The sequence below is a fragment of the Phalacrocorax aristotelis genome, chromosome 2 (genome assembly GCF_949628215.1).
Source record: "Phalacrocorax aristotelis chromosome 2, bGulAri2.1, whole genome shotgun sequence".
NCBI classification, from domain to species: Eukaryota; Metazoa; Chordata; class Aves; order Suliformes; family Phalacrocoracidae; genus Phalacrocorax; species Phalacrocorax aristotelis.
Window position 1 is genome coordinate 141,861,268 of NC_134277.1, and position 12,944 is coordinate 141,874,211.

At 42.5% G+C, this 12,944-nt stretch overlaps 1 long non-coding RNA gene across 1 annotated transcript; it reads left to right on the forward strand.

Moving 5' to 3' along the window:
• Positions 1-1,332: 1,332 nt before the first annotated feature.
• LOC142053968 (uncharacterized) lies at positions 1,333-7,976 on the forward strand. Its single transcript, XR_012659400.1, has 3 exons — positions 1,333-1,873; positions 2,434-2,535; positions 6,809-7,976. It is a non-coding gene; the product is annotated as an uncharacterized LOC142053968 (long non-coding RNA).
• The last annotated feature ends 4,968 nt before the right edge of the window (positions 7,977-12,944 follow it).

The following is a 12,944-nucleotide window of genomic DNA, read 5'->3' on the forward strand; positions in this document are numbered from 1 at the left end:
CCTCCTTCCTACAGCACTTCAGACTGTACTTAGCTATTACAACCTGAAAGCACAATGATTAAGAAGATATACCTCTGCTGGCTTTCAGTTCTCTCCAGTGTGGCAGAATATTTTAAATGGGATTGGCTAATTGACAATGGGGAGCGCTATGGATTTATGTTAGACACCACAATAGCTGGTTGATAACATTCAACTAGTATTATAGCGTACACTGGCAAATGTTTCCTTTATAAGGCTAAGGAGATCTGAATAACAGAAAACCTCTCCTTTGTCGACAGAGCATGCTAGATGCCTTATTAGATGAAATTTTCTGCTTGTTTCCTTATTGTCCTATGTGAAGAGACGAGAAATGACTGAATATCTCACTAGTTTGATTGGCAAAAGCACAAAATCAGGTAGAATGTACTTACCAGTGCCTGCTTTTTCAACAAACTACTTGCTGTTGTGCTTCCCACACATTCAGGTAGGTATGGAGATGGCTGCTGTTCCTGTGAGGTTCTTCTCTCCATGGGAGACAGTAATCTGTTTTGCTGCTGTTCACAGAAGTCACACGCACAGCTGTGGGTTTGTTTTTTTTTTTCCAGTGGCACAGCTCAACACCTGTTTGGTGGTATTTAGTGACTTAAGAAAAGGAGTCTTTTCCCAAAACACATTGCCAAATCTGTGTGGTTGAGCAATCCCAAAATCCAGAGCTATGGATTCTGACCTGCCTCGGCTGTGGGGCATAGTTAATGACAGTGTCCCTGAGCTGTAGGCGAGGAAACACAGAATTGGAGTCTGTAGCTGTGTTTACCTCTTGACAAGGAAAAATAAAGCAATATTACAAAAAAACAAATCAGAAGATGACTCACTAGCAAAGAGCGATCTTATCTGTGAAATGAAGTGATAGTCCCAGAAGTGGTTGTATTCATCAGGACACATAGTTAACTTGGTGAACCTCCAAAAGTTTATGCACAAACACATTCAATAATGTACTCTCAAAATGTTAACAAAGAGTTTGCTTGTACTTTTCACCTCAGCCACAGCATGTCCCTTGGGAGAAAGGGAAGGGAGAGCAGCAGGCAAGTGGGATGGCAGCTGCCCAGAGAAGGATGCTGGCCTGGGATTCCTACCAGCCTCTGAGAAAAGACATGATAAATGAAAAGAGACAAAGATGGGGAGAAACAAGCAAAGAGTCATTGCAAGGGCTAAGGCTGCTTTGGCCAGAGGCAGCAGCTTCATTATCATAGCCCTTTCCACCGGCTCCTCTCCAGGGTGCAGAGCTCAGCATGACCCATGCTGCGCAGGGCGAAGGGGGGTGGTGGGACATGTCCCAGACAAAAGGCACGAGGGAGGTCTGTATGATTTGCTATGGGACAAGGCATGATATGGGCCAAGAGGGCCCAATGACACACAGGAACAGATCAAGCCCAGGAAAGAATCCTCCAAAGCAGCAAGCTGGCCACAGGGTTCAGTTTTTCATTTTTTTGCCTATAGTTTTGAGCTTTGCAAGACAGGACAAACTGGTTCATATTTCAGAGACTTGGGTGTTTGTCTTGAGATGGAAGATAAAGTTCTTCTGTCCTTCTGGTCTTTCCTTGGAGGCACACTGTGGTATGAAGCTCTGGAGAGCGGCAAAGGTGATTTGTACTGTCTGACATTTCTAGCTTGCCTTGTGATTTCTTGCAACATGCAGTCAAGACCTTCCCTCAAACAGCATGAAAGTTCTGGCACCCGGTTATGGGATCCAGAAGGACACACCACTTCCCAGGCTGAATGTCTTCTGCTGGCTGAGACACAGGAAAGGAGGAGCTCTTTGCTTCCTGCAGCCCCACCATGGAGATCCAGGAGAGGAAAATCCCTTGTTCTTATTCCACCACAATCTCGTGCAGAGGTAGGCATGACTTTGTCTAATAATGATAAATCAGAGGCTGAATCATAAGGATGATCTCAACAACCTTGATTGCTCCTTCTGAAATGTATAGAATTATCAGTCGTGTTATAAAACACTGAAGTACAGCGGCATCCCCAGGCACGGCTGGGGCAGCATCGCAACAGGCAATGTACAAACATGCAGTTAGGCATTGCCTGACCCAGGAGCTCCTGTTTTAAGTAGACATGCAGAGGTAGAAAGAAAAATAGAGACGCACAGGTGAAGGGGGTTATTTTCCTCTAGGCTGCAGTGACCTAAGGTTCAATGCCCTACTAGCAGAGTCCCCTTTTTAAAATAATAACTAACATGCAGGAAGATGCTTCTCCCATGCTTTTTCAAGCAACGAAGCACAATAAATTAAGCTTGACAGTAGTATGTGCATGCAAAGCCTCAATTAAACTCCAAAACATGTTCTGTTTACAAAAGCCTTTACATACAACATTTTCTTGGGGTTTTGTTTTCTCTGTTAAAAATCAGCCACACTCAAAATTTTTTTTTCTCTTTAATGGAAAACTGTGGAGTCCCAACCCTGGCCGAAGATCAGCAAGCAAACCTCTCTAAGCTGCCATGCCCTGTGAATAGAGGCCGCGGTGCTGACCAGCAAGTTGAACTGCTTTGCAGAGGTTTGTGCTAGCTAGCAGAAAGGTCTCTGCATTAGTCCCAAAGAAGTCCAGACCTGTTAGATGACACGGGACATTGCGGTTGATGGGGAAGCAGCTGGGAGATACTTCTTTTCATGTGTATGTCTTACTCACAGAAATAAGTACTTGAAGTGTACAGCTCCTACAGTGTATGGAGTTCTCCCTAAAACTTAGGCTAGCTGGTAGAGCACACCTCACCATGGTGCTTGCTGCCCCTTAATGCTGTTGCAAGAGCATGGGGCAGAAGGAGACATGGATGGGAGGGAGATACACTGCTATAACCTGCCTGCGCCAGCATAGCAGGAGCACATGCAACCATCTGTGTTAGCCCCTGGGAGCTCAGAGCAGGGGCACAAAATACAGTCTTAGTCCCAATACCAGTATGTATATTTGGTCATCAGCAAAGTTTTTTATCCCACTGGCTATTTTCTATTTAGCTTTACAACATTACAGTTCTGGCCAGGCCATCATTACCACTGTTATTTTTCCACCAGCTGCATGCTGCAGATTACTCCTTCCTACTACGCTGAGCCAAAGCAATTCACAGCTGGTACAAGAAGTTCCATGAATAAAAAAGCAAACTAGAAAGATAGCAGATATCTCAGTGTGATATCTTAGAAGACTCACACCAGAGGATGAGCTATTTTATGTTCATTGGGTTTATCCCAGCAACAGTTTCCCTTTGTTTGGAGCTCCTACAGAGAATACTTTCCACTGTACACACCGCACACATGGTGGACGGGTACAGTTTCAGCCTCATTGCAAAGTCTGGGGAGGATCCCTGTTGATCTTGGTGAGCCTGAGGTTCTTTGCTCTTCTTGGGGTATGGTTAGACAATACAATGGATAACTACACATGCTTTTCATTTTAGTGTATCCTCTGGGGATTTTTGTACGGTGAACACTTAAAGCACAGCACCACTGAGGCACAGTCATCTCCTGATCCGAAGGCAGCTGCTCAGCTGCCTGAGCTGATGCACACTGCAGTGTAGTATGGGTAGGGTGTACCCAGGTGAATTCACAAAAAAGGCCACAAAAAAAGGGTGTACCCCGGTGAATTCACACAAAAAAAGGCTTTAAACTTGACATCAGACAGACAAGATTGGACTTAATAAACTTTCCAGAAGTGTCTTGCTTTTGCAGAAGGATGCAGAAGGTCAGTGATGACAGGATGTGAACTCAATAACAAAGACGGGTCTGTTTCAAAGGAATCCATCTACGAAATGGTGGCTGGTGCCCAGAAAGTGCTGTGCTGGACACAGCCTATGGCCTGATGTTAGCTAGCCCCAGGCGTAGATCGATATTTCTGTTTTTCTGTGGAAATCACACTCTAAATATTGAAAGGAATGTGAAGACAAGAAAAAGACAAATTAATTTACTCCATTCAAAGCTGGAATTTTGTAATGAAATGAGCAGGGTGTTATAAAGCAGAAATAATCTGATGATGCACAGCAATGATTCATCTGCTCAGCAGAGATTACAAACAAAAGAGACCTCTGGATTTGCTGCTGCTGCCGGCCAGTGCCAGGATAAACGGTGATGAACATTGCCATTGACACAAGGAAAGAAATACTCATCTAAAGCAAAGAATTTGCAGGACAGGCTTCTCCCCTCTCCTCCACTGAAAACCACCAGCAGTTCTGACTGCAGAGAAACTGTAGGCTTTACCTCTGTGCTGTGCCACTGCTGGGTCATTGCAAGTCATGGGTAGAGAAACATGTGGACTTGAAATCAAGCTCAGGTGCTAAAGCCCAGTACTGTCTGCTGAGGGGTCCCTTGCAGTCTGTAACACCTCGAGCTTTGCATCCCTGGTGTTGATGTTGTCCCTTTCATGGGCGATGTTTATTGCCTCTCAGGAGCTGAAGGAATGCCACCTCTGAAGTAGCCATGTTTAAGTCCTAAAAACAACTTCTCCTCCTTCCCCACCGTGAGGATGGTTAAGGAAAACTACTGAGCTCCTTCCCACAGTGCAGGTGCCCAGCACTTCTTGGAGGAGACCACCAGTGACCAAGGAAAATCCCACTCACTCTAGCTGGGCTGTAGCATCCCCAGGGTAGAGACCAGGGACACTCTCAGGGCATATGACCCTGGTAGCTCTGCAGAAATCAAAAGCTCTGGTGGGAATGGTACTGCTGGTGCTTGGAGGAGTGACAGTGCTGCCCTAAAGGAGTGACTGTGGTGTGACACTGGTCCTTGAGTGGTGACTCTGCTTGGCATGACATGGTGTTTTATGAAGCTTTGCTTTATTCAGATGAGTTTCTTAGATTTCCCTTCAAAACATGGACTCAAGGAAAGATGCCACATCAAAGACCCAGATTATGAAGAATAAATATTATAAAGCTTTGAAGATTTCTTTTGACAAAATAGCACCTTCTAATTTTTAAATATTTGAGGGATAAGAGACCCTTCTGCTCATATTTTTAGATAGACTCACAAGTCGATTGCTGAACAGCCTTCTTTTTAAGCAGCTTCATACCCATAAATATTTCTGCCAAGCCTGTTGTCTCCACAGCAGTCCCAGCCCCCGTTCAGCTGTACCAGCAGTAGTTCCACGAAGGTTTTTGAGGGCAATATTTACACCTTCCAGCCAAGTTTCAGCAAGGAGCTACATCATGGTGTTTGCTCTTACCACTCAGTGAGATTTACAGTTTGCTACACCTTCCTGCCACAGCAGAGCTGCCCTCTTGTCGGGGCGGTCACCCACCATCAATCTCATGCTGGAGCTGGGGCAGTTTGTGGGACGGCTCGCCAGGCTGAGCTGGGTACCTTGGCGAGACATCCCACCCCAGTGACCCCCTCTTAATGTCATCATAACCTGAAGCCAAATGGTAGCTGGGCTCTGAGTGATGTTTAGCTGTGTTTAAGTTTTCTGTAATTGATGTTTTAAAACAAGGACCTGTTTTAAATGCAGAGTTGAAGATGGTTCGAGGGTCACATGGGGGCACTCGGCTGGCACGTTTGCCCTTCCCTCGCTCATCTCCTCGAGATGCACATGGCTTTGTGCTATGGGCATTTTTTCCACTGCATTCACTGCAATGGCCCCATCCTCCACCGGTGTCTAAGTGATCTGTTAACAAACTCAAGTAACAGCAATAAATCTTTCTCAGGCTCTGCACCAGCGGTGCTGGAGCTGTGAACTCACCTGTCTTGGGATGACATAGAATTAATGATGCACTCAGAGCACTGGAAACCAAGACCTACTATGTGCAATACCTCTTTTCCTTGACATACCTGTGTGCAGAGCTTACACTCAACCACCTTGGCTGTTCCTAGAAATCCTCCTCACGCTGGTGCAGAAGCACTTAAATCATAAATGCCAGCACCCACCTCCGGCCTGAATGATCAGTGCTGCTTGCATACAGAACTCCTTTAATTGACAGTAATCAGCACTTATTCAATATTACTCAGCTCTGAGGCAGCTGAAGGAACCTGAGAGCACAATTGCAGTGTAACAAAACATACTGTGTTTATTGAGGACCAGAGCTAGCCTGTCCCAGCTAGGGTACTCCCATTGCCTGCAGCAAGGCATCTCCTCTGGCAGGGTGTTAGGATGGGGTCTGCAGTTTGATATTGCCCCATCTTGCTAGTCCAGTGGTGCAAAAGCTGAGCAGGAGGCGGTGGTTGCCCTGAAAACCTGCAGTCTGGAGGTCTTGGCGAGGAAAGGGTTGATGTGAAAAAGCCCAGGGTACACACAATAGTGAGCAAAACAGCAGCAGACATGTTGTCTCTGCTACTTTTTCTAGCAGGCAGAGTTTTTTTGGCAGGGAACTAACTGATCAAGACTGGAAAAAGATATTGAGGAGAAAGAAAAGGGTGTGGATGGCCACACAAGAACTAGTCAAATTTTTTCCAGTGGAAGACTGTTTTTTTGGTCAAACAATGCCATTCATGTCAAAACTGAAACTTTCCGTGGAAACATGGATGTGTCAAGACCATTTTATTTTGGAAAAGGAAAACATCCAGAAGCCTTTAAGGAGGATGGAATATTTCAGTCTGTTTTTTTAATTATTACTACTTTAAAATTTCAAGAGTAATTTTTGAAAATACAATGTTTTTGTCTTACTTCAGGATAATCTTCTTCAACATATTTGGTGGTTTTCTTATTGGAAATGGAAAAGTCAATTTATAATATTCTTATGGACAGGAAATGGTGGGTTTTCACCAGTATTATTTGCTCTGTGAAAATTTCATGGTGCTCTGTTCCAATTAGAAGAAAATTCCCTAAAACATATATTCTTTTTCCCACACTGCTCTAGGACCAGTGTCAAAACACAGAGACTGGAAGGAAGGAGGAATTCACAAAATGCAGTAAAGGCATCAGCATGGATCACACCTTCAGCACATCTGGGTACCTTCTGACACTGCTTTTTCCTTCTGAGCTCATGGAAAGGGACAAGGTGGAGGACTGAGTAAATGAGCTCCCACTCTGAAGACATTTGCTATTACAAACTCAGTTGCAAACTATATGGTCATCTGTGTGTTTGAGGTGTTATACCCTTTCCCTGTTCTTAACCTGCCTTCTGTTCCAGGATAGGAATCATAAAAGAATTTACATTTGTGCTTAATTTTAACCTATTATCCTGAATGCACCTAAGTGTGCTTTAGGTTTAGCATCTGCTTTGCACAGCCAGCACACCAGTTCTGAAAATTTCTGTAATTTTGTGCATTTTGTTTCCCTTCCCATCCTGCTGCTGTGGATGAGTGCTTTTCTCCTTGAATAACTATACCAGCTCCTCCCATATTCAAGTGCCTTTCTCGCTCTACTCCCTCTGTTTCTTTTCCCCTCTTCTCTGTCTCTTCAGCTGCTTTTCCTTTAGCTGCTATCCAAACTTTCCCTGCTAGTTACAGTTAACGTGCTTCCTCTCATGTCCTACATTCTCTGCCACAAGCACTGATATTCTCTTTTTTTTTTTAACCTAAAACCAGTGAATCCAGAGTTATTCACATGCTTGCAGTGAACATGAAACACTCTTGACTCTTGAGTTCCTGGGTTCTGGACTGGGCACTAGAGCAAACCCAAGGCTTTTGGACATACCAGTCACTGTGCAAGATGAGGGATATACATGTGCCCCATCCCCTACAGCCCAGCAGCGTATTTGCTTAAAAAGGCACAAACTCTAAGGGAGCTGAAATGGAAGAACAACTGTGACATACGAAGTAAGAAGAATGATTGCTTCCTGTGCAGATCAGCTTCATCCAAGCTTAGACTTCAAAAAGATTTTGTAACTTTTAAACAAAGCAGTTCTCCTAATCGCATGTCTATGATAAAATCATGGTAGCACTTAATCCGCGTTATGCTTTGTTTCATTTAGATACTAACTGTAGGCTGTTTTTGTTATACTTCACTCACAGTGCTACTGAAGACATTTACTGTTACCAGGAAAATATGTTGCAAAACTATGCACAGCTTATAACTTTATTATATAATGCATGGACTCTGGAAATATTTTTTTTTTCTGTAACTTAAATAGAGATAACCTTCCACTGCAAGAAGTTGGTACTGTATAATTTATAAGGGAATACATGTTCCTGAAGGGAGGACAGTACCTGTTCCTCCACTGTGGAATGGTGTCAATGCTGCATGTCCAGCAGTGATATAGTATAATCACAGAATATATATGATGCATAAATCTTAACAGCCAGATTGATGTGGAGAGCTTCTCATTCAAATGGGAGGAATGAATTATACTGCTAAAGCAGAACAGGAGTGAGAGGCACTGCTGGCTGCAGAAGATGAACACCTTTAGATTTCCATGCATACAACATTTAATTCAAGGACTAGAGAGAACTGCAGAGCTCTAGTTAAACCAGGCTGACAGCTCAGATGCAGGATCCACAGGTGGTCGTGCCACCAGAAAGAGGGGCCTGCCTCCTTCTCCTCCAGAAGCACATGGGACCAGCAAGTGCAGTCTCCTGCTCTAAAAGATGCGTAGACGTGGCATTCTGGGACATGGTTTAAGAGACATGGTAGTGTTGGGCTGACCTTTGGACTTGAAGATCCTAGAGGTCTTTTCCAACCTTAATGATTCTATGATTCTCAGGCAACCCTGTTGGGTGCAATCCTTCTATGCAGGGATCCTGCTGCCTGTTAATACCAGACAAATTTCTGGTTCTACTGCTTCTACTGGGAGGATGTGCCACAGCCTTGGTCTTCTGAGTCATAAAACCAGAATCCTATCATCTACACTAATGTTGTTTGTAACTAGTTTAGATTTCCATCTTATGCTGTTTTCCCCTATACAGCTATTTTTCTTTCTCTGGTGTTCACTCTTTTCTGATGTATTTCTAGAAACACTTTATATGCATTTTCTTTTCCCTGCTAAGCAGGCACCAGCCCCTCCTGTCCATCGGTCTGATCATTGCCTGCATGTCATCCTGTTTCAAATAATCCTTCTTGACAGGGAATGACCAGGAATGTCTGCAATGCTTCAGATGAGATCTCAAAGTGTCTTGGAGACCAATCTTCATAATTTGCTATCTGCAGTGAAAGTTAATTTTTCTGATATACACTAGGCACATATTTGTTTTTCTCACGGTTGTGATTTGTGCTCGTCTGCCCCCACACTAGTATAGCACTACTATAGCTTCTCCCCAAGCCATTCTCATCTGTTGTTTCAGATATGGCAGAAATTATTTTTGATCCCCAAGTGATGGTGTCCTTCATACTGTTAACTTTCAACCCATCTCTATTACTTATTTCTCAAGGCCACCTTTTGTTCCTTTGTGATACTCTGGTTCTGCATTGTGTTGACCATTACAGACTACTTGTGTCCCTAGCAAATGTCATTGGAAAAATAATATTTCTTTTTGCTGAAGTCCCAAAGGAAAACATTTAATTAGATGAAACCAAGACTGATCTTTGTCAAACTCCTACAACATATTTCAGCTTCCTTATCACATCGTCTAGTTTTGCCTTCTCTTTGTGAAACCCTGGTATGACTTTTTAATCCCACTTCTATCCTCTACCTTCCTCAGTTATATTAACAATTTCCATTTGAGAGTGTATCAAAATATCAGCTGACACTCAGTGGGATTAGATCTGGGTTGGGGTTTTTTTTCAGGGAAAATTCACTCTTTTGTCAGTCTGGGATAATTTAACTTTGTAAACCTATGCCTTTTATCCCATTCAGCAATTATTTTCATGTCTTTAATTACTCTTTCCTTTCAGTTGTGCTTGTTCTTTAAAGCCATGCCTACTCCTGAAGTCAGAGTACTGGTCCTGTCCCAGAATACTATTTTCTTCTTCCTGAAACAAAGGCATCATATTTACTATTCTCTACTCATAATCCCACCATTCTTAACTAGCTACCAAAACTGTAGCTACCAAAACTGTAGTTACATGTAACTAATTTGTCTAGATTTTAGGAGATTGAAACCCATTACTAGAGTAGCTGAGGTTTTGTTTACACCTCAAAAGCAATAATTCCCTTTAGTTGCCTTGCTTTTTTCCATGATTTATTTCATTTTTCTTATTGTAAACTAAGACAAAGTATGAATTGAGTCTTTCAGCTATTTAGTTCTTGCTCCATTGCAGCTCCACTTCTTTCCCTGTTCTTTTTTTTCTTTATTATACTGCTGAAAAAAATGTTTTGTTTTTAAATTCCATTGCAGCATCTAAATCTGTTCTTGTTTTTGGCTTATTCTTACTTTATCTCTGCACATCCTGATGTACAAAACAGTTTTATTTGCTCATAAGAATTTGTCTGTGTTCTTTAAGGACTTCCTAATGTCTTCTTTGAGAGCATACTCAGCCAATTAAGTCTGGAGTGCTTCTCTGTAAGTTTTTGTCTCCCTGCAAGTAGTTTTTGCATCTTTGAATTAAAGAAGTACCAAGTTATATATTAAAATCAGGCATTCTATAATTTCCTCCCATTTAACTTAAGAACTAAAATAGTATTGCTTTTGTTTGTTCAGTAACTTTCTGAAAGCATTTCTGGCTAGTACATCTAGGAACATCTAAGCTCAGTAGAATTTTTTCTTCAAACTGAACTTGGAAAGTTAGAGTATGTTCACATGATTGCATCCGTTTGAGTCACTACATCCTAAACATCTAGGTTCTGCTTCAGTCTGATGACTAAGACATACGCTGATGGTCTGCTACTAGTTTTCAGGTCAATTTCTTGAGATTGTATCTTTTCTATCCTACTCTTTTCTTCATGGAGATAGTTGCTCTTTTATTCTTCGGTGCAACCACATCCTCTTTATTGCTTATTTCCTCTTTGTACTTCTGTATAAACTTTTTCTTTTACTCTTTCTTCCTCACCTGTTTGTTTTCTTCTCTTGATAACACTCTTCTCTTGCTCCCCTTCTCACACCAGCATCTGTGTTTTCATGTGTCCCGTGTCCCGTCCATCTTCAGTGCTGCTGCTTGCCCACAGGAGCTCTGTTCCATCAACCACAGCAGGTGGGGCTTCAAGTATAAACAGGTGCTGTCAGGTAACACCTCTTGCAACTTCTGTCATCTTTGTCATCACATCCATTCCTGGAGATATTTCCACTCCTAAAGAACTAATTTAAATTGCCATCATTGAATTTGCTCGTCCTTGACATTATTCCTTACAGTTGTTGCAGAGAACTCTAAGCTCCCTTTTCATGGCCTTTTATTCATTGGTTTCCTCTTGTTTCTGCTATGCCTGGTCTAGTCAGCCAAGGAAAATCCTTTGCACTCCCTGTGTACTGCAGTTAAGTGGTGCAATCCTAGAGCTGTCCTCAGGGACTTCACATGTCCTGCAGGTAGTGTCAGATCCTGAAATGTGAGGAATTTCATTCTTGCAGCTTCTCCTGATACAGAGGCTGCTGTTATTGTTTACTGCCATACCATTGCCATTGTCAAGACAGCTGATACAGTGCATGGGCTAGGATGCTCCTGCCCCTGGGTTTAGGAAGTTAGAAACACAAACCAAAACATTATTTTGGTGGGTGGGTGAACATTGTGAGTATTCTGCCAAACCTTGGACTGGCTGATGCATTGCTGTACGTAGCATCATGTGGTTCTACTGAGTTAACAATACCAAAGACATATTTTTCCCCTCTCCCTACAAGCAAGCCCATAATGCTCTTTGCTCGTGTATCCAGGGATGCTCTGGAACTAGCTATTGAAAGGTGAAGTTTGTCATTTATGTAGACAACAGGATTCTGAATCAAATCAAATCTGGAGATTTATACACCCCACTCTTCAGAAATGAAGTATTTAAAAGATAACAGGGAGCACTGATCTTAAATTTAAGTTGGCTTTCAAGGAACACATCTGTATCTATCAGAACAGTGAATGGAAGATCATGTTCTACACCTGATATGGATGTTTTGGTACCCTGAAATACTCAAATGTCTTTAAATGCTCCAGTGATGTTTAAAAATTTTATCCATAATGTTTTTAGGATTAGATTGATGTATAGTGACATGATGCAATAATCACCACTTTTCTTAGAAAACCAGAGTAATCTTTAAATTTCCTTTGCCCCAGGACATCTTTGTCAAAGTAATCTGTCTATCTAATCCAAAGGAAGTGACAGTCATGGTATTTCTGCATAACGTCTTCCAAGAGACCATCGACATTCCTCTTCTGGATCATTGTTTTGATACTTGGAGCTTGGCTGCTGCTCCAACTAATTAAAAAATGCATGCTTCCTTCTTGGCATTTGTTACAGGTTCATCAAAGGCTTTTCAAGTGAGTGGCCCCTCTAGCAGTACTCTCCAAAATGGAGATTAAATGTTCCAGGGAAGTATTTTTTGCTTTGGAGGAGCAGAAGCAGATGGTGACCTCATCTTTACACATAGACACTGAAACTCAGCAGGCTCTTCTTTGTGGGGGCAGATGCCTCTAACTCTGCAGTTAAGGCTGTGCTATCAAAGCAACAGGCAGGATGGTCCTTGTTCTCCTCAGTGTTTATATTTCTGTAACTTACTTATCAACCAAGTAATCAAAACAGCACGGCAGAAACCCAGTAAAGGGCAAATGCAAGTTACACTGTTCTGAGACCTCCCAGTTACAAAAGTGAAAAAATGTGCAATTTATAGAGGTAGTTCTGCTGGAATTATCCTAGTAAGATAGTTTCAGTAAAAATTCTAGTACAGGTCTGCCCTATCTTGAGAGACAAAACCAGCTATCTTGGATTTAAATTAAGACTTGAAGGCTGCTCTGTCATAAAAAGGTGAGATTTCATCCTGGAGGTACAAATTCGGTTGGAAATACTGGAACATGGACAATTTCTGGTGGCAGACATATTCAGATGGTGGCAAGACCATCTGAATCAGATGATTCATATTCAATTTCTGGTGGCCAGACCCAACATCTGAATATCTATCAACTCATGAGGTGCCTAAGGTCACACCAACCCACAGAGGTCCACAGCTCTTAGTTCCTTCCAGACATCAGTGATCCTCCCTTCAGAA